The sequence below is a fragment of the Arachis stenosperma genome, chromosome 9 (assembly GCF_014773155.1).
Source record: "Arachis stenosperma cultivar V10309 chromosome 9, arast.V10309.gnm1.PFL2, whole genome shotgun sequence".
NCBI classification, from domain to species: Eukaryota; Viridiplantae; Streptophyta; class Magnoliopsida; order Fabales; family Fabaceae; genus Arachis; species Arachis stenosperma.
The window spans coordinates 123,048,488-123,068,998 of NC_080385.1; the positions used below are offsets into that span (position 1 = coordinate 123,048,488).

The 20,511-nt window shown below is 39.3% G+C and overlaps 2 non-coding genes across 2 annotated transcripts; one reads left to right on the plus strand and one right to left on the minus strand.

The window, feature by feature from the left end:
• Positions 1–11,376: 11,376 nt before the first annotated feature.
• LOC130952041 (small nucleolar RNA R71) lies at positions 11,377–11,484 on the minus strand. The gene has a single exon (XR_009074223.1). It is a non-coding gene; the product is annotated as a small nucleolar RNA R71 (small nucleolar RNA).
• Positions 11,485–18,388: 6,904 nt separating this feature from the next.
• Positions 18,389–18,492, plus strand: LOC130952224 (small nucleolar RNA R71). Its single transcript, XR_009074404.1, has one exon. It is a non-coding gene; the product is annotated as a small nucleolar RNA R71 (small nucleolar RNA).
• Positions 18,493–20,511: the final 2,019 nt, after the last annotated feature.

Sequence of the window (20,511 nt, forward strand, 5' to 3'; positions counted from 1 at the left end):
ATCACCCAACAATATCAAACAAATCAAGAGGCACCAAAACAATGCAAGAATTTCTCAACAATTGAGTGTAAGAATCCAACACCATTATTGAAATGACACTTAGAAAAAAACCGAAAACATGCTATAGAAACAAAATGAAAATGGAAAGAGTAGAAGTATGCGAATGCAGTGAACAAAAGAAAATGGAAGATGAGGAAAAAAACTCTTTTTTTTCTTTTTTTTACCGACGCGTGCGCGTCATGCACGCCTACGCGTCGATGTGCATATTGGTTGAAGGACGCGTACGCGCCAGGTGCGCGCACGCGTGCGTCGAGTTAGGCCGGAGGCATAGTGTCGGCCCAAGTCTGGCACAACTCTCGGGTAAAAGTACCAGGAGTGTGGATCGTGCAATCGGCGCGCACGCGCACAGTGTGCGTGCGCGTGCATTGCCAATTTAAGATCATGTGCGCGTACGCGCCATGTGCGCGCACGCGTGCATAGACTTATGCCTTAGGCCCAATGTTCGCACAGTGCAGGCCTAACTCTCGGGTTTTTGGCTGGAGTCGAATTTTTTTTTGCATCCACGCGTACGCGTACAGTGCGCGTCCGCGTGGGTGGTCGAAAAAATGCTCAGGTGCGCGTACGCGTTAGGTGCGCGCACGCGTGGATGGTGTTCTATTTTTCAAAAAATATTTTTCTAAGTTCTTACACCAATCCAAGCCTTTCAATCCTCTAAACAGCTACCAAAACGCCCTAGAACCTTATTCAACATACTATATTACTAACTAAACTTGATAAAACAATAAAAACAAGAAATTAAACTAATTCTACCAATATTTACAAAAGATAAAAATGAAAATGAGAATCTACCTATAATGGCAACTCAATTCACTTATTAACAAACTAAAAGAGTATGGAAAGAGTTTACCATGGTGGGGTGTCTCCCACCAAGCACTTTTATTTATTGTCCTTAAGTTGGACTTATGGGGAGCTTCTTATCAAGGTGGCTTGTGCTTGTATTCATCTTGGAACTCCCACCAATGCTTGGTTCTCCATTGTGCCCCAAGATTTCTCATGGATTGAGCCAAGTGTCGATGGAGTTCTTCACAAGCTTGGGGCTCCCAAAGTTGATCCTCTTCTTGTGATCCGGGGTCCCACACTTTGTTTTCACACCCGTCTTGAGGTTGATCATCATTATTAGTCCAACCGGGTGGTGAGTAAGATGAATTCTCTATGAAGTGCCCAACAATCCTTCTAGACCCATCTATTTGAGCACTACTCCATCCTTTATATCTCATGTTTGATGCATCAACCATAATGAGCCTTCATTTGCAACGCCCACCACAAAACCTTTTCCGCTTACGCTTCATCCCACAAACTTTCCTAAGTTGGCCATCCGTTTCAAGCAAATCATATTCAAGTGGGATAATAAAACTAATAGAAATGAATTTCACCCACTCAAATGAGGGTGTAGACGGCAACCTAGGCAAAGATGCTTCCAAAGATCTTGACAGAGCATAGCCAACCCTCGTTCTTCTATTTCTAGGGGCTTCCACCTCTTCACAAGATCTCTTGATCTCAATCCTTTGTTCAACAATTTTATCTAAACCTTTTCCTTTACTCGAATCATAATAGGGAGGGTGAGAAAAATTTACCTCCTCAATGATGTGTGGAAAACGATCCAACACAAAACTCACCGGCAAGTGTACCGGGTCGCATCAAGTAATAATAACTCACATGAGTGAGGTCGATCCCACAGGGATTGAAGGATTGAGCAATTTTAGTTTAGTGGGTGGTTTAGTCAAGCGAATCAAGTTTTGATTGAGTGATTTGTGTTTAACAGGAAGTAAATGACAGTAAATGTAAAGGGGGAAGGGAAAAGTGCAGTAAAATAAAGAACAGGAAAGTAAAAGTGCAGAAACTTAAAGAGCAAGAAAGTAAATGACTGAAACTTAAAGTGCAAGAAACTTAAATTGCAGTAACTTAAATGGCAAGAAAGATAAATGGCTTGAATGTAAAAGGGAATTGAGGAATGGGATTGCAAGATCTAAACAAAGAAGAAGTAAATTGCAGCAATTGATTGAGCAGAATTTGAATCAGAAGCAAAGAGCATTCAAACAGAAAGGAAATAAAATGCAGTAAAGGTTCACAGAAGAACCCAAAATGAACTATGATCTCAGGATCCCAAGGGCTTAGGTAGCAGAGCCTAAAACCCAATTTCCTTCCCAGATCTGAATTATCTAAGCAATTGACAGAAAATTAAAGAAGAAGCAATAGAAGAACAGAATTGAAACTGAATTATGCAGAAAACAAAGTGAGAAGAGTTTGAATGGGAATTGGGACAGAATTTCCCCAATTTCACACACCCAAAACTCAAAAACAGAAGAGTAGAATTGCCCAAGGGAAAATGAGGAAGGAGATCAGTCAATTCTCCCTTGATCCTCTTAGTGCTCGGTCAATTCTCTCAAGAAAACTCAAAGAAAGTGAAGCTCAAAAGTAAAAATTCAAAGCTCAAAGTAAAGGTAGCTAAAAGTTCCTAATTACATCAAACTAACTCCTATTTATACACTTTCTATTCTTGGATTTTGGGATTTGGATGGGCTTTTGATTTGGTGAAGAAATGAATTAAAATGGGAATTTAATTTGATTTTTCGGCCCATTAGATTCACTCCCAGGAGGCTGCCCTGCCCTTGTGGAGGGCAGGGCAGAAAAATGAAGCTTGGTGCGGCCATGGTGCGTCTGGCGCGAGTTTGGTGCGCCAAGGAAGAAATTTGGTGCGCGCGGGACAAGCGTGATGCGCCAGGAATGCCAAACGCTGCCCTGCCCGTGCCAAGGGCAGGGCAGGAACGGTTTGGTGCTGCCAGGGGATGTTGATGCGCGCGGTTGGTGCTGCCAAGGGAAATTTGGTGCGCGCGTTTTGCTTCTTGGTGCGCCAAGTCCATGCACCATTTCAAATGCTGCCCTGCCCGCGCCAAGGGCAGGGCAAGGTTCCCAATCTTCATGGCCCGTGTTCGAACCTGGTGGCTTGCAAACACGCTACTTTTTCTTTTGATTTCTTGGCACGCTAGTGGGTCTTAGAGCTTGGCTTCCTCATGGTTCTTTGTTCGAACCTTGTGGCTTGCATAGTTGATATTTTTACCTTGATTTTCTTCCTCATGGAGCCCGATCCTGCCCTCCACAAGGGCAGGGCAATGTTCTCTTCTCTTGGCTCCAAGGCACCATTTTGTGCTCTGCCCTTGGAGTGGGCAGGGCAAGGTTGCCTTTTCTTGTTTGGTCACCTAATGTTGCCCTCCTAGAGGGCATTCTGCCCTTGTGGAGGGCAATGTTGCTTCCCCCACCTTAATGCGGCACGCTTCTCTCCTCTTTGGCCACGCTTTCCTTTTTTTGTGTCACGCTTCTTAGGCCACGCTTTTCATTTTCTTTTCTTTTCTTCACCTATAATAAACCAAACAACCACTCAAAGTATCACTAAAATCAAGAGGCTTATAAATCAATTAAAATTCAATTAAAATTAGCTTAAACCTCATGATTTAACATTAATTTCATAGTGGTTGCTTGATTTAGAGAAGTTATGCATTTTTACTCCAAATCACTAACTTAGGATGCAAGAAAGTGCATAAATGCTAACAAAACAAGTGAAATTAGCTTGAAAAATGGGTATATGATGACTTGTCATCACTCAACGCTTTCAAATCCAACCGGAGAAGGTTCTTCATGCTCAAAGGATTCTTCACTACTAAGACTTGATGCTTGATCTTCATCACCAAGGGAACTCAATTCTTTCTCTATCCCATCCAAGTCTTCATATGTAATATGCCTTGGAAGGTGTGCACTTTCCTCCCTAGCATCAATTTCAATCATCTTGGAGGGGTTTTCATTAACTCTATGTTCCCATGGAGACTCCACATCTCCTAAGTCTTCTACCACTTCTTCCTTGTCTTCAACAATTAAAGCTTCCTCCAATTGTTCCAATACAAAGCAACTTCCTTCATTTCCCACCGGAGTTTCCAATCTCTCCTTCATGCTATGTTCTTCATTCGATTCTCCACATGTAGCCATGGGAGTTCCTTGAGTGTTCAAGCATTGGGAGGCTAATTGATTTGTTACCGCATCCAAGGCGGCCATGAAATTTTGCACATCCCTTTGCATCTCTTCTTGCCCTTGAACAAGAACACCAAGGGTTTCATCCATTAGAGATTGGGGTGGGTGGAAGGATTCATCATTTTGGGGGAAGGGTTCATAATAGGAAGGTGGTTCTTCTTGGTAGAATTGTGGTGGTTCAATGTTTTCCATTCTTTCCACTTGTTGCACAACACACTCCATGGTTGCTTGAAATTGATCCAATGCTTCCTTGAGATGATCCCTTGACTCTTGTTCCTCTTGGATAATATGATTAGGATCATGTGGCTCTTGGATCAATGGATATGAGTATTCTTCCGTGGGAGGTTGTGGTGGAAAGTAGTATTCATCTTGTGGTTAAAAATTTTTGTATATTGGAGGTGGTTCATCTTGGTAATAATATGGAGGGGGTGGCTCTTGAAAATATTGATGTTGGGGTGGTGGTAGCTCTATGTGTGGTTCATATGGCTCATATGGTTGTTGGTAGGATGGATATAGATTAGGGTCATATGAAGGTGGTTGGTGAAAAGAGGCTTGTGAGTATGGTTGAGAGTTATGTTGAGGATATGGTTCATAGGCATATGGTGGTGGTTCTTGAAAGTCACAAGGTGATTCACCATAGCCATTGGATTGATATGCATCATAGAATGGCTCTTCTTCATAGTGCATTGGTGGAGGTTGTTGCCATGAAGATTGATCATATGCACATGGCTCCTCCCACCTTTGATTATCCCATTCTTGATACACATCTTCATTATAGTCCTCATTTCCTACAACATGTTGATAACCAAACTAATAGCCAAGGTGAGAATTCATGATAGCAAGAGGAAAATGAAAACAAAATCAAATAAGAAGCAAGAAAATTAAATCCTAAAACTAGTAAGAGATAACAAAAGCAAACATATTCACACTATTCACATATGTACAATAACCAATAACACAACACCATTGCAACTTCCCCGGCAACGGCGCCATTTTGACGATTGGATTTTTGACGGTTTAAAATTTTCCAAATGAAATCTCGTTGTAAAGTATAGTTTCTAAACCAAACAATAATCCTTTCATACAAAAGATTGTTTGTCACAAGTAACAAACCCCTAAATTTATAAACCGAAGTATTCAAACCTCGGGTCGTTCTCCCTAGGAATTACAATAAAGTGTCTTGTTATTGGTTTGAGTTATTTTGGGGTTTTGATAAGAGGCATGAAAGTAAATGGCAATAAAAATAAACTAACAACTATAAAAGGCTCTTGCCAAGGTATGAAAATTAGAAGTCCTATCCTAGTTATCCTTCTCAATTGTGATGAGAATTGTTCATTGCTACCACTTAGTTAACCCTTACTAGATAAAGGAAAGTCAAGTGGATGAATTGACTTGAGCCACAAGTTCTAGCCAACTCCCAAGGAAAGACTAGCTTTAGTGCACTCCAAACCAATTAGCAATCTCTCCAATTATCAATCAACAAAGGAATTAGATAACTCAAGTGTCACTAATTACTCTACCTAGGCCAAGAGGAACAAAATCTACACTAAAACTAAAAGAGACATTTTAACAAACACATAGAGTGCAATAAAAGTAAACAACATAAATTGCAAGAATTAAAGAGAGATCTAACTACAAAGGCAAGAGATTAACAATGGAAAAGCAAAGAAGAACAATTATTATGAATTACCTCTTATTGAATTGAAAGAATGTAGAGGGAACAATACTAGATCTACAACAAAATGTAAGAACAACATAAAGGAAATTACAACAAAAGAGTAGAAGAAGATGAATCTAACAACAAAAAATTGAAATGTAGAAGTAGAAGAAGGCAAAGATTAAAATCTAGATCTACGAACTAAACCTAATCCTAATCCTAATTCTAGAGAGAAGTGAGAGCTTCTCTCTCTAGAAACTAACTCTAACTACTAAACTAAACTAATGGTAACTAACATGTAAAGTATGAGAGTATGTTGATTCCCCTTCAATCCTTGGCTTAAATAGCATCAGAAATGAGTTGGATTGGGCCCACAAGGCTTCTAAAATCGCTGGCCACATGTTGCTTTAAGTGAACTAGGTGGCAGCAACGGCGCGTGCGCGTACTTTGCGCGTGCGCGCCACCATACGTGTAGCAACTATAGCAAATCTTATATCGTTTCGAAGCCCCGGATGTTAGCTTTCTAACCCAACTGGAACCGCATCATTTGGACCTCTGTAGCTCAAGTTATGGTCGTTTAAGTGCGAAGAGGTCGGCTTGACAGCTTTCCGGTTCTTTCATTTCTTCATGAGTTCTCCAACTTTTCATGCTTCTTTCTTCATTCCCTTGATCCAATCTTTGCCTTCTAAATCTGAAATCACTTAGCAAACATATCAAGGCATCTAATGGAATCAAGGAGAATTAAATTTAGCTATTTTAAGACCTAAAAAGCATGTTTTCACTCTTAAGCACAATTAAAGGAGAATATACAAAACCATGCTATTTCATTGAATAAATGTGGGTAAAAGGTGATAAAATCCCCTAAATTCAATACAAGATAAACCGTCAAATTGGGGTTTGTCACTGCTATCAAAGACATCTGTAGGATCATAATTATGTAATGTAGGTTTAATGTCTTGATTAGAATTGGAAACATATTCAAATTGATGAGAAACTTGATCATTCTTATATGGAAAGAACTTTTCATAAAAAATTACATTTCTAGATATGAAAAATTGTTTATTATTTATGTCCATCAAAAGATATCCGTTTGTTCCTGTTTTAAAGCCAAGAAAAATGCATTTTCTTTCTTTTTTTATCCAATTTCTTTCTATTTGCAACTAAAGTTGAAGCAAATGCAAGACCTCCAAAGATTTTGAAGTGTTGAATATTTGGCATTTTACTAAAAGAATCTGATAAGGATTTTTATTATTAATAGATGAACTAGGCACTCTATTGAGAATATGTACAGCATGAAATGCAGTATGTCTCCAAAAAATTTTAAGAACATGAGCCTTAAAAATGAGTACTCTAGTAATATTTAAAATATTTTGATGTTTTTGTTCTACAATCCATTTTGTTGAGGTGTCTCAACACATGAAGTCTGATGAATTATTTCCTATTTTTCATAAAAAGAATTCCTGTTGAATTCAACTTCATTATCAGTTCTGATGTTTTTTATTTTTGTTTGAAATTGGGTTTCAATTAGTTGCACAAATTGTTGAATAAAAAAAAAGTTTCACTTTTATTTTTCATAAAAAATAGCCAAGTAAACCTACTTTTATCTTCTACTATTGTTAAAAAATATTTATGACTAGCAAAAGATGGAGTAGAAATAGGTCCCTAAATATCCATGTGCACTAAATTAAATAAATTGACAGATTTTGTTTGACTCAAATAAAAAGGCAATTTTCTTTGTTTTGCATAATGATATGGTTCACAATATTCGTCTTTTAATGGACATACAATAAAAGGATAACTCTTTTTCGTTTCTTGTAACCTATCAATTGAGACATGTTGATGAGCGGATAATTTATACACTTTTTGGCATTGTTTTTAGTATGTTTTTAGTAGTTTTAGTTGAGTTCTTAGTATATTTTTATTAGTTTTTAATTAAAATTCACTTTTCTGGACTTTACTATGAGTTTGTGTGTTTTTCTGTGGTTTCAGGTATTTTCTGGCTGAAATTGAGGGATCTGAGCAAAAATCTGATTCAGAGACTGAAAAGGACTGCAGATGCTGTTGGATTCTGACCTCCCTGCACTCGAAGTGGATTTTCTGGAGCTACAGAAGCCCAATTGGCGCACTCTCAATGGCGTTGGAAAGTAGACATCCTGGGCTTTCCAGCAATCTATGATAGTCCATACTTTGCCCAAGATTTGATGGCCCAAACCGGCGTTCAAAGTCACCTCAAGAAATTCCAGCGTTAAACGCCGGAACTGGCACCTAATTGGGAGTTAAACGCCCAAACTGGCATAAAAGCTGGCGTTTAACTCCAAGAAGAGTCTCTACACGAAAATGCTTCATTGCTCAGCCCAAGCACACACCAAGTGGGCCCGGAAGTGAATTTTTATGTCATTTACTCATCTCTGTACACCCTAGGCTACTAGTTTTCTATAAGTAGGACCTTTTACTATTGTATTATAATCTTCGGACATCTAGTTCTTAGATCATTTGGGAGGCTGGCCATTCGGCCATGCCTAGACCTTGTTCTTATGTATTTTCAACGGTGGAGTTTCTACACACCATAGATTAAGGTGTGGAGCTCTGCTGTACCTCGAGTATTAATGCAATTACTATTGTTCTTCTATTCAATTCCGCTTGTTCTTGTTCTAAGATATCACTGTTCTTCAACTTGATGAATGTGATGATCCGTGACACTCATCATCATTCTCACTCATGAACAAGGTGACTGACAACCATTCTTGTTCTGCAAGCAATCAAGGCTTAGTGAATATCTCTTGGATTCTTTAATCGGAATCTTCGTGGTATAGGCAGGACCTGATGGCGGCATTCAAGAGAATCCGGAAGGTCTAAACCTTGTCTGTGGTATTCTGAGTAGGATTCAATGATTGAATGACTGTGACGTGCTTCAAACCTGTAACCTACTGGGCGTTAGTGACAGACGCAAAAGAGGGATTCTATTCCGGTAGGGGAGGGAACCAAACCGGTGATTGGCCGCACTGTGACAGAGTGTATGAGCATTAGCTTTCACTGCGAGGATGGGAGGTAGCCACTGACAACGGTGAAACCCTACACGAGCTTGTCATGGAAAGGAGTAAGAAGGATTGGATGAAGACAGTAGGAAAGCAGAGAGACGAAAGGGAAGGCATCTTCATACGCTTGTCTGAAGCTCTTACACCAATGATAGACATAAGTATCCCTATCTTTATCTTTTATATTATTTTCGTTCATCACCATATCCATTTGAGTCTGCCTGACTGAGACTTACAAGATGACCATAGCTTGCTTCATACCACCAATCTCCGTGGGATCGACCCTTACTCGCGTAAGGTATTACTTGGATGACCCAGTGCACTTGCTGGTTAGTTGTGCGAAGTTGTGTTTATGCCATGGTATTGAGCACCAAGTCTTTGGAGCCATTACTAGGGATTGTTTATGTTTTGAAAAGTATTGATCACAATTTCGTGCACCAAGTTTTTGGCGCCGTTGCCGGGGATTGTGTTTGAGTATGGACAACTGACGGTTCATCTTGTTGCTTAGATTAGGCATTTATTTTTTTTCGAAATTCTTGAAGATGAATTCTAGAGTTTCATGATGATTTGCTGAAATCTGGCTGGCTGTAAAGCCATGTCTAATTTCATTGGACCGAGGTTTCAACTTATCATCACAAGAGCTTGTTGATCTTGCTTTTGGAGCAGTGATCTGCTAAGGCTTGGCTGGCCTTTGGCCATGTCTAGTGTTTTGGACCGAAGCTTTCCTTAAAAGCTTGGCTGGCTGTGAAGCCATGTCTAATTCCTGGACCGGAGTCTTAGACTAGCATTGCACTGATTCCTGGAATTCTCATTAAGAATTTTTATGTCTTCACTTAATTTTCGAAAATCACAAAAAAAATTAGAAAATCATAAAAACCAAAAATATTTCTTGCTTGAGTCTAGTGTCTCATCTTAAGTTTGGTGTCAATTGCATGCATTCATTCATGTATCTTAAGGATCTTCAAGTAATTCTTGATGATTTCTTACTCTGATCTTTGATTTCTTTTGACTTGAGTGTTTATGTGTCTCATGTAGTGTCAGTAGTATTCAAACTGCTAAGTTTGGTGTCATGCATGCATTGTTATTTGATGCTTGTTGCATTTTAATTATTAAAAATCCAAAAATATTTTTATTTTGTGTCTTTTCAAGTCAATAACACAAAGAATTGAAAATTCAGAACATACTGCAGAGGAATTATACAGAAAAAGCTGAGCATTCGAAAATGCCCGGTGAAGAAGGCAGACTGGCGTTTAAACGCCAGCCAGGGTACCTGGTTGGGCGTTTAACGCCCAAAAAGGGTGCATTTTGGGCGTTAAACGCCAGAATGTATACCATTCTGGGCGTTTAACGCCAGGATGGTGCTAGGGGGAAGATTTTGTTTTCAAATCAATTTTTTTTCAAGTTTTCAAAGTTTTTCAAAATCAAATCTTTTTCAAATCATATCTTTTCAATCAAATGCTTTCAAAATTAATTTCTTTCCTTTTTCAAAGATACTTACTAACAATTAATGATTTGATTGAATATTTTTTGCCTTTTCTGTTGAGGAAGGTTTTATGCTGAATCATATCTTTTCTTGTTAGGCAAGTCATTAATTTTTAAAATCATATCTTTTCAAATTGTTTTCAAATCATATCTTTTTAAAATTGTTTTCAAATCAAATCTTTTCAATCATATCTTCTTAACCACATCTTTTTCAAAATAGTTTTCAATCAAATCTTTTTAATTTCTAATTTCAAAATCCTTTTCAAAAATCACTTGATTTCTTTCTCACTTTGATTTTCGAAAATCAATTAATGTTTTTCAAAAATGTTTTCAAAATATTTTAATTAATTTTCGAAAATCTTCTTCCCCTCTTCCCACAACCTTCTATTTATGGAGTACCACTCCTTCTCAATGCACAATTCGAACCTTATCTAAGTAAAGTTCGAATTCTTCTTCTCCTTCTTCTTTCTATTTCTCTTTTCCTCTGACACCTCAAGGAATCTCTATATTGTGACATAGAGGATTCCACATTTTCTTGTTCTCTTCTCTTTCATATGAGCAGGAGCAGAGACAAAGGCATTCTTGTTGAAGCTGACCCTGAACCCGAAAGGACCTTGAAGAGAAAGCTAAGAGAAGCCAAAGCACAACTCTCTTTAGAGGACCTGACCGAATTCTTCAAAGAAGAAGAAGACATGGCAGCCGAAAACAACAACAATGCAAACAATGCAAGGAAGGTGCTGGGTGACTTTACTGCACCTACTCCTGATTTTATGGGAGCATCTCTATCCCTACCATTGGAGCATTTTGAGCTCTATCCCTACCATTGGAGCAAACAATTTTGAGCTTAAGCCTCAATTAGTTTCTCTAATGCAACAGAATTGCAAGTTCCATGGACTTCCAATGGAAGATCCTCATCAGTTCTTAGCTGAGTTTTTGCAAATCTGTGACACAGTCAAGACTAATGGGGTTGACCCTGAGGTCTATAGACTGATGCTATTCCCTTTTGCTGTAAGAGACAGAGCTAGAATATGGTTGGACTCACAACCTAAAGAAAGCCTGGACTCTTGGGAAAAGCTAGTCAATGCCTTCTTGGCAAAGTTCTTTCCACCACAAAGATGGAGTAAGCTTAGAGTGGAAGTCCAAACCTTCAGACAGAAGGATGGCGAATCCCTCTATGAAGCTTGGGAAAGATACAAACAATTGATCAGAAAATGTCCTTCTGACATGCTTTCTGAATGGAGCATCATAGGTATTTTCTATGATGGTCTCTCTGAACTGTCCAAGATGTCTTTGGATAGCTCTGCTGGAGGATCTCTTCATCTGAAGAAGACGCCTACAGAGGCTCAAGAGCTAATTGAAATGGTTGCAAATAACCAATTCATGTACACTTCTGAAAGGAATCCTGTAAACAATGGGACTAGTCAGAAGAAAGGAGTTCTTGAGATTGACACTCTGAACGCCATTTTGGCTCAGAATAAAATATTGACTCAACAAGTCAATTTGATTTCTCAAAGTCTGTCTGGAATGCAAAATGCACCAAACAGTACTAAGGAGGCTTCATCTGAGGAAGAAGCTTATGATCCTGAGAACCCTTCAATGGAAGAGGTGAATTACCTAGGAGAACCCTATGGTAACACCTATAATTCTTCATGGAGAAACCACCCAAATCTCTCATGGAAGAATCAAGAGAGACCTCAACAAGGTTTCAATAATAATGGTGGAAGAAACCGGTTTAACAATAGCAAACCTTTTCCATCATCTTCTCAGCAACAGACAGAGAATCCTAAGCAGAACCCCTCTGACTTAGCAACCATGGTCTCTGATCTAATTAAAACCACTCAAAGTTTCATGAATGAAACAAGGTCCTCCATTAGGAATTTGGAAGGACAAGTGGGACAGCTGAGCAAGAAAGTTACTGAACTCCCTCCTAGTACTCTCACAAGCAACACAGAAGAAAATCCAAAAGGAGAGTGCAAAGCCATTAACATGGCCGAATTCTGGGAGGAAGAAGAGGCATTGAACGCCACTGAGGAAGACCTCAATGGGCGTGCACTGACCTCCAATGAGTTCCCCAATGAGGAACCATGGGAATCTGAGGCTCAAAATGAGACCATAGAGATTCCATTGGACTTACTTCTGCCTTTCATGAGCTCTGATGAGTATTCTTCCTCTGAAGAGGATGAGTATGTCACTGAAGAGCAAGTTGCTAAATACCTTGGAGCAATCATGAAGCTAAATGACAAGTTCTTTGGAAATGAGACTTGGGAGGATGAACCTCCTTTGCTCACCAAGGAACTGGATGACTTGTCTAGGCAGAAATTACCTCAAAAGAGACAAGATCCTGGGAAATTTTCAATACCTTGTACCATAGGCACCATGACCTTCAAGAAGGCTCTGTGTGACTTAGGGTCAAGTGTAAACCTCATGCCTCTCTCAGTAATGGAGAAGCTAAGGATCTTTGAGGTACAAGCTGCAAAAATCTCACTAGAGATAGCAGACAACTCAAGAAAACAAGCTTATGGACTTGTAGAGAATGTTTTGGTGAAAGTTGAAGACCATTACATCCCTACTGATTTCATAGTCCTAGAGACTGGGAAGTGCATGGATGAAACCATCATCCTTGGCAGACCCTTCCTAGCCACAGCAAAAGCTGTGATTGATGTTGATAGAGGTGAACTGATCATTCAAGTGAATGAAGAATCCTTTGTGTTTAAGGCTCAAGGATACCCCTCTGTCACCATAGAGATGAAGCATGAAGAGCTTCTCTCAAATCAGAGTCAAGAAGAGCCCCCACATTCAAACTCTAAGTTTGGTGTTGGGAGGCCACAACCAAACTCTAAGTTTGGTGTTGAACCCCTGGTGCACGAATTTGTGATCACTACAACTTCGCACAACTAACCAGCAAGTGCACTGGGTCGTCCAAGTAATAAACCTTACGCGAGTAAGGGTCGATCCCACGGAGATTGGTGGTATGAAGCAAGCTATGGTCACCTTGTAAATCTCAGTCAGGCAGACTCAAATGGATATGGTGATGAACGAAAATAACATAAAAGATAAAGATAGAGATACTTATGTATATCATTGGTGTAAGAGCTTCAGACAAGCGTATGAAGATGCCTTCCCTTCCGTCTCTCTGCTTTCCTACTGTCTTCATCCAATCCTTCTTACTCCTTTCCATGGCAAGCTCGTGTAGGGTTTCACCATTGTCAGTGGCTACCTCCCATCCTCGCAGTGAAAGCTAATGCTCATACACTCTGTCACAGTGCGGCCAATCACCGGTTTGGTTCCCGCTCCTACTGGAATAGATCCCTCTTTGCGTCTGTCACTAACGCCCAGCAGGTTAAAGTTTGAAGCACGTCACAGTCATTCAATCATTGAATCCTACTCAGAATACCACAGACAAGGTTTAGACCTTCCGGATTCTCTTGAATGCCGCCATCAGTCCTGCCTATACCACGAAGATTCCGATTAAAGAATCCAAGAGATATTCACTAGAGCCTTGGTTGCTTATAGAACAAAAGTGGTTGTCAGTCACCTTGTTCATGAGTGAGAATGATGATGAGTGTCACGGATCATCACATTCATCAAGTTGAAGAACAAGTGATATCTTAGAACAAGAACAAGCGGAATTGAATGGAAGAACAATAGTATTTGCATTAATACTCGAGGTACAGCAGAGCTCCACACCTTAATCTATGGTGTGTAGAAACTCCACCGTTGAAAATACATAAGAACAAAAGTGATCATTGGTTTCGGCCCCAGAGAGGGAACCAGAAGAACCAAGATCTGATCTAAGAACTAGAAGTCCGAAGATGAAAATACAATAGTAAAAGATCCTACTTAGAAAACTAGTAGCCTAGGGTGTACAAAGATGAGTAAATGACATAAAAATCCACTTCCGGGCCCACTTGGTGTGTGCTTGGGCTGAGCATTGAAGCTTTTATGTGTAGAGACGTTTTCTGGAGTTAAACGCCAGCTTTTATGCCAGTTTGGGCGTTTAACTCCCAATTAGGTGCCAGTTCCGGCGTTTAACGCTGGAATTTCTGTAGGTGACTTTGAGCGCCGGTTTGGGCCATCAAATCTTGGGCAAAGTATGGACTATCATATATTGCGGGAAAGCCCAGGATGTCTACTTTCCAACGCCGTTGAGAGCGCGCCAATTGGGCTTCTGTAGCTCTAGAAAATCCACTTCGAGTGCAGGGAGGTCAGAATCCAACAGCATCTGTAGTCCTTTTCAGTCTCTGAATCAGATTTTTGCTCAGGTCCCTCAATTTCAGCCAGAAAATACCTGAAATCACAGAAAAACACACAAACTCATAGTAAAGTCCAGAAAAGTGAATTTTAACTAAAAACTAATAAAAATATACTAAGAACTCAACTAAAACTACTAAAAACATACTAAAAAAATGCCAAAAAGTGTATAAATTATCCGCTCATCACAACACCAAACTTAAATTGTTGCTTGTCCTCAAGCAACTGAAAATCAAATAAGATAAAAAGAAGAGAATATACTATAGACTCCAAATTATCAATGAAACATAGCTCCAAATTAGATGAGCGGGACTAGTAGCTTTTTGCCTCCAAACAGTTTTGGCATCTCACTTTATCCTCTGAGGTTCAGAATGATTGGCTTCTTTAGGAACTCAGAATCCAGATAGTGTTATTGATTCTCCTAGTTAAGTATGATGATTCTTGAACACAGCTACTTTATGAGTCTTGGCCGTGGCCCAAAGCACTCTGTCTTCCAGTATTACCACCGGATACATACATGCCACAGACACATAATTGGGTGAACCTTTTCAGATTGTGACTCAGCTTTGCTAAAGTCCCCAATTAGAGGTGTCCAGGGTTCTTAAGCACACTCTTATTGCCTTGGATCACAACTTTATTTCTTTCTTTTTCTTTCTTTTTCTCTTTCTTTCTTTTTCTTTTTTTTTCGTTTTCTTTTTCTCTTTTTTTTTTGTGTTCACTGCTTTTTCTTGCTTCAAGAATCATTTTTATGATTTTTCAGATCCTCAGTAACATGTCTCCTTTTTCATCATTCTTTCAAGAGCCAACAATTTTAACATTCATGAACCACAAATTCAAAAGACATATGCACTGTTCAAGCATACATTCAGAAAACAAAAAGTATTGTCACCACATCAAACTAATTAAGCTAGTTTTAAAGATGAATTTAAAATTCTGTACTTCTTGTTCTTTTGTAATAAAAACAGTTTTCATTTAAGAAAGGTGATGGATTTCATAGGACATTCATAACTTTAAGGCATTGACACTAAGACTCTAATGATCACAAGACACAAACATAGACAAACATAAGCATTAATTTTCGAAAAACAGAAGAATAAAGAACAAGGAAATCAAGGAACGGGTCCACCTTAGTGATGGCGGCTCTTCCTTCCTCTTGAAGGTCCTATGGAGTGTTTGAGCTCCTCAATGTCTCTTCCTTGTCTTTGTTGCTCCTCTCTCATGATTTTTTTTTATCTTCTCTAATTTCATGGAGGAGGATGGAATGTTCTTGGTGCTCCACCCTTAGTTGTCCCATGTTGGAACTCAATTCTCCTTGGGAGGTGTTTAGTTGCTCCCAATAGTCTTGTGGAGGAAAATGCATCCCTTGAGGTATCTCAGGGATCTCATGATGAGAGGGGTCTCTTGTTTGCTCCATCTTCTTCTTAGTGATGGGCTTGAGGTCATGCCTTCTTAGTTGAACCGGCTTTGGATGCCATAAATGGTTATGGAAAAACAAAAAGCAATGCTTTTACCACACCAAACTTAAAAGGTTTGCTCGTCCTCGAGCAAAAAAGAAAGAAGAGAGTAGAAGAAGAAGAAATGGAGGAGAGGGAGATGGCTTTGTGGTTCGGCCATAAGGGGAAGAAGTGGTGCCTTATGAAGGATGGATGTGAGTGGTGAAGAGAAAGAGATGTTGAGGTGATTGGTGAATGGGTGAAGAAGAAGAGAGAGTGGTTGGGTTGGTGGGGATCCTGTGGGGTCCACAGATCCTGGGGTGTCAAGGAAAAGTCATCCCTGCACCAAATGGCATCAAAAATCACGTTTTGACCCATTTCTGGCGTTAAACACCGGGCTGATGCCCATTCCTGGCGTTTAACGCCAGGTTCTAGCCCTTTTCTGGCGTTTAACGCCAGTCTGGTGCCCCTTTCTGGCGTTAAACGCCCAGAATGGTGCCAGACTGGGCGTTAAACGCCCAACTGCTAACCTCACTGGCGTTTAAACGCCAGTGAGTTCTTCCTCCAGGGTGTGCTGTTTTTCTTCCTGTTTTTCATTCTGTTTTTGCTTTTTCATTGGATTTTGTGACTTCTTATGATCATCAACCTACAAAAAACATAAAATAACAAAAGAAAATAGATTAAATATATCATTGGGTTGCCTCCCAACAAGCGCTTCTTTAATGTCAGTAGCTTGACAGATGGCTCTCATGGAGCCTCACAGATACTCAGAGCAATGTTGGAACCTCCCAACACCAAACTTAGAGTTTGAATGTGGGGGTTCAACACCAAACTTAGAGTTTGGTTGTGGCCTCCCAACACCAAACTTAGAGTTTGACTGTGGGGGCTCTGTTTGTCTCTGATTTGAGAGAAGCTCTTCACGCTTCTTCTCTATGGTGACAGAGGGATATCCTTGAGCCTTAAACACCAAGGATTCTCCATTCACTTGAATGATTAGTTCACCTCTATCAACATCAATCACAGCCTTTGCTGTGGCTAGGAAGGGTCTGCCAAGGATGATGGATTCATCCATGCACTTCCCAGTCTCTAAGACTATGAAATCAGTAAGGATGTAATGGTCTTCAATCTTAACCAAAACATTCTCTACAAGTCCATAAGCTTGTTTTCTTGAGTTGTCTGCCATCTCTAGTGAGATTTTTGCAGCTTGTACCTCAAAGATCCTTAGCTTCTCCATTACTGAGAGAGGCATGAGGTTTACACTTGACCCTAAGTCACACAGAGCCTTCTTGAAGGTCCTGGTGCCTATGGTACAAGGTATGGAAAACTTTCCAGAATCTTGTCTCTTTTGAGGTAATTTCTGCCTAGACAAGTCATCCAGTTCTTTGGTGAGCAAGGGAGGTTCATCCTCCCAAGTCTCATTTCCAAATAACTTGTCATTTAGCTTCATGATTGCTCCAAGGTATTTAGCAACTTGCTCTTCATTGACATACTCATCCTCTTCAGAGGAAGAATACTCATCAGAGCTCATGAATGGCAGAAGTAAGTCCAATGGAATCTCTATGGTCTCATTTTGAGCCTCAGATTCCCATGGTTCCTCATTAGGGAACTCAGAGGAGGCTAGTGCACGCCCATTGGGGTCTTCCTCAGTGGCGTCCACCTCCTCTCTTTCCTTTCCAAATTCGGCCATGGTTATGGCTTTGCACTCTCCTTTTGGATTTTCTTCTGTATTACTTGGGAGAGTACTAGGGGGGAGTTCAGTAACTTTCTTGCTCAGCTGTCCCACTTGTCCTTCCAAATTCCTAATGGAGGACCTTGTTTCATTCATGAAACTTTGAGTGGTTTTAATTAGATCAGAGACCATGGTTGCTAAGTCAGAGGGGTTCTGCTTAGAGTTCTCTGTCTGTTGCTGAGAAGATGATGGAAAAGGCTTGCCATTGCTAAACCTGTTTCTTCCACCATTATTGTTATTGAAACCTTGTTGAGATCTCTCTTGATTATTCCATGAGAGATTTGGGTGATTTCTCCATGAAGAATTATAGGTGTTTCCATAGGGTTCTCCTAGGTAATTCACCTCTTCCATTGAAAGGTTCTCAGGATCATAAGCTTCTTCCTCAGATGAAGCATCCTTAGTACTGCCAGGTGCATTTTGCATTCCAGACAGACTTTGAGAAATCACATTGACTTGTTGAGTCAATATCTTATTCTGAGCCAAAATGGCGTTCAGAGTGTCAATCTCAAGAACTCCTTTCTTCTGACTAGTCCCATGGTTCACAGGATTTCTTTCAGAAGTGTACATGAATTGGTTATTTGCACCCATCTCAATGAGCTCTTGAGCCTCTGTAGGCGTCTTCTTCAAATGAAGAGATCCTCCAGCAGAGCTATCCAAAGACATCTTGGATAGTTCAGAGAGACCATCATAGAAAATACCCATGATGCTCCATTCAGAAAGCATGTCAGATGGACATTTTCTGATTAATTGTTTGTATCTTTCCCAAGCTTCATAGAGGGATTCTCCATCCTTCTGTCTGAAGGTTTGGACTTCCACTCTAAGCTTACTCCATCTTTGTGGTGGAAAGAACTTTGCCAAGAAGGCATTGACTAGCTTTTCCCAAGAGTCCAGGCTTTCTTTAGGTTGAGAGTCCAACCATATCCTAGCTCTGTCTCTTACAGCAAAAGGGAATAGCATCAGTCTATAGACCTCAGGGTCAACCCCATTAGTCTTGACTGTGTCACAGATTTGCAAGAATTCAGCTAAAAACTGATGAGGATCTTCCATTGGAAGTCCATGGAACTTGCAATTCTGTTGCATTAGAGAAACTAATTGAGGCTTAAGCTCAAAGTTGTTTGCTCCAATGGCAGGGATAGAGATGCTTCTCCCATAAAAATCAGTAGTAGGTGCAGTAAAGTCACCCAGCACCTTCCTTGCATTGTTTGCATTATTGTTGTTTTCGGCTGCCATGTCTTCTTCTTCTTTGAAGAATTCGGTCAGGTCCTCTAAAGAGAGTTGTGCTTTGGCTTCTCTTAGCTTTCTCTTCAAGGTCCTCTCAGGTTCAGGGTCAGCTTCAACAAGAATGCCTTTGTCTTTGTTCCTGCTCACATGAAAGAGAAGAAAACAAGAAAATATGGAATCCTCTATGTCACAGTATAGAGATTCCTTGAGGTGTCAGAGGAAAAGAAAAGTAGAAGACAGAAGTAGAAAATTCGAACTTATCAAAGAAGATGGAGTTCGAATTTTGTATTAAGGAATAGTGTTAGTCCATAAACAGAAGGATGTGAGAAGAGGAGAAGTAATTTTCGAAAATTAAGTAAAAAAAATTTTGAAAACATTTTGAAAAACACTAATTGATTCTCAAAAACTAAGAATAGAAAATGAATCAAGTGATTTTTTTGAAAAAGATTTGAAATTAGAAATCAAAAAGATATGATTGAAAACTTATTTTGAAAAAGATGTGATTGAAAAATTATGGTTTTTAAAAAGATATGATTGAAAAGATATGATTTGAAAACAATTTTAAAAGATATGATTTGAAAACAATTTAAAAAGATTTGATTTTAAAAATTAATGACTTGCCTAACAAGAAAAGATATGATTCAAACATAAAACCTTCCTCAACAGAAAAGGCAAAAAATGTTCAATCAAATCATTAATTGTTAGTAAGTATCTTTGAAAAAGGAAAGAAATTGATTTTGAAAACATTTGATTGAAAAGATATGATTTGAAAAAGATTTGATTTTGAAAAACTTTGAAAACTTGAAAAAAAATTGATTTTGAAAACAAAATCTTCCCCCTTTGCCTTCCTGGCGTTAAACGCCCAGAATGGTGCACATTCTGGCGTTTAACGCCCAAACTACTACCCTTTTGGGCGTTAAACGCCCAACCAGGCACCCTGGCTGGCGTTTAAACGCCAGTCTGTCTTCTTCACTGGGCATTTTTGAATGCCCAGCTTTTTCTGTGTGATTCCTCTGCAGTATGTTCTGAATCTTCAATTCTCTGTATTATTGACTTGAAAAGACACAAATTAAAAATATTTTTGAAAATTTTTTATAATGAGAAAAAATCAAAATGCAACTAAAGTCAAATAACAATGCATGCAAGACACCAAACTTAGCAGTTTGTATACTACTGACACTAACAACATGAGAATGCATATGAGAAACACAAAACACTCGAGTCAATAGAATTCAAAGATCAAAACAAGAAAATCATCAAGAACAACTTGAAGATAATTGAAGACACATGCATAAATTCGAAAAATGCAAGAAGAACAGAAACATGCAATTGACACCAAACTTAAAATGAGACACTAGATTCAAACATAAAATATTTTTGGTTTTTATGATTTTGTAATTTTTTTGGCTTTTTTCGAAAATTAAGTGGAAAAGAAAATAAAGATATCAAAATTCTTAATGAGAATTCCAGGAATCGTGCAATGTTAGTCTAAAGCTTTAGTCTAAAGGAATTAGACATGGCCGGCTAAGCTTCAGCAGGACATTGCATTCAAGAGCTAAATTGATGATGATCAATCAGCTTTGGTGATGATAAGAACATCACCTTGAAACACTAGAGTTCATT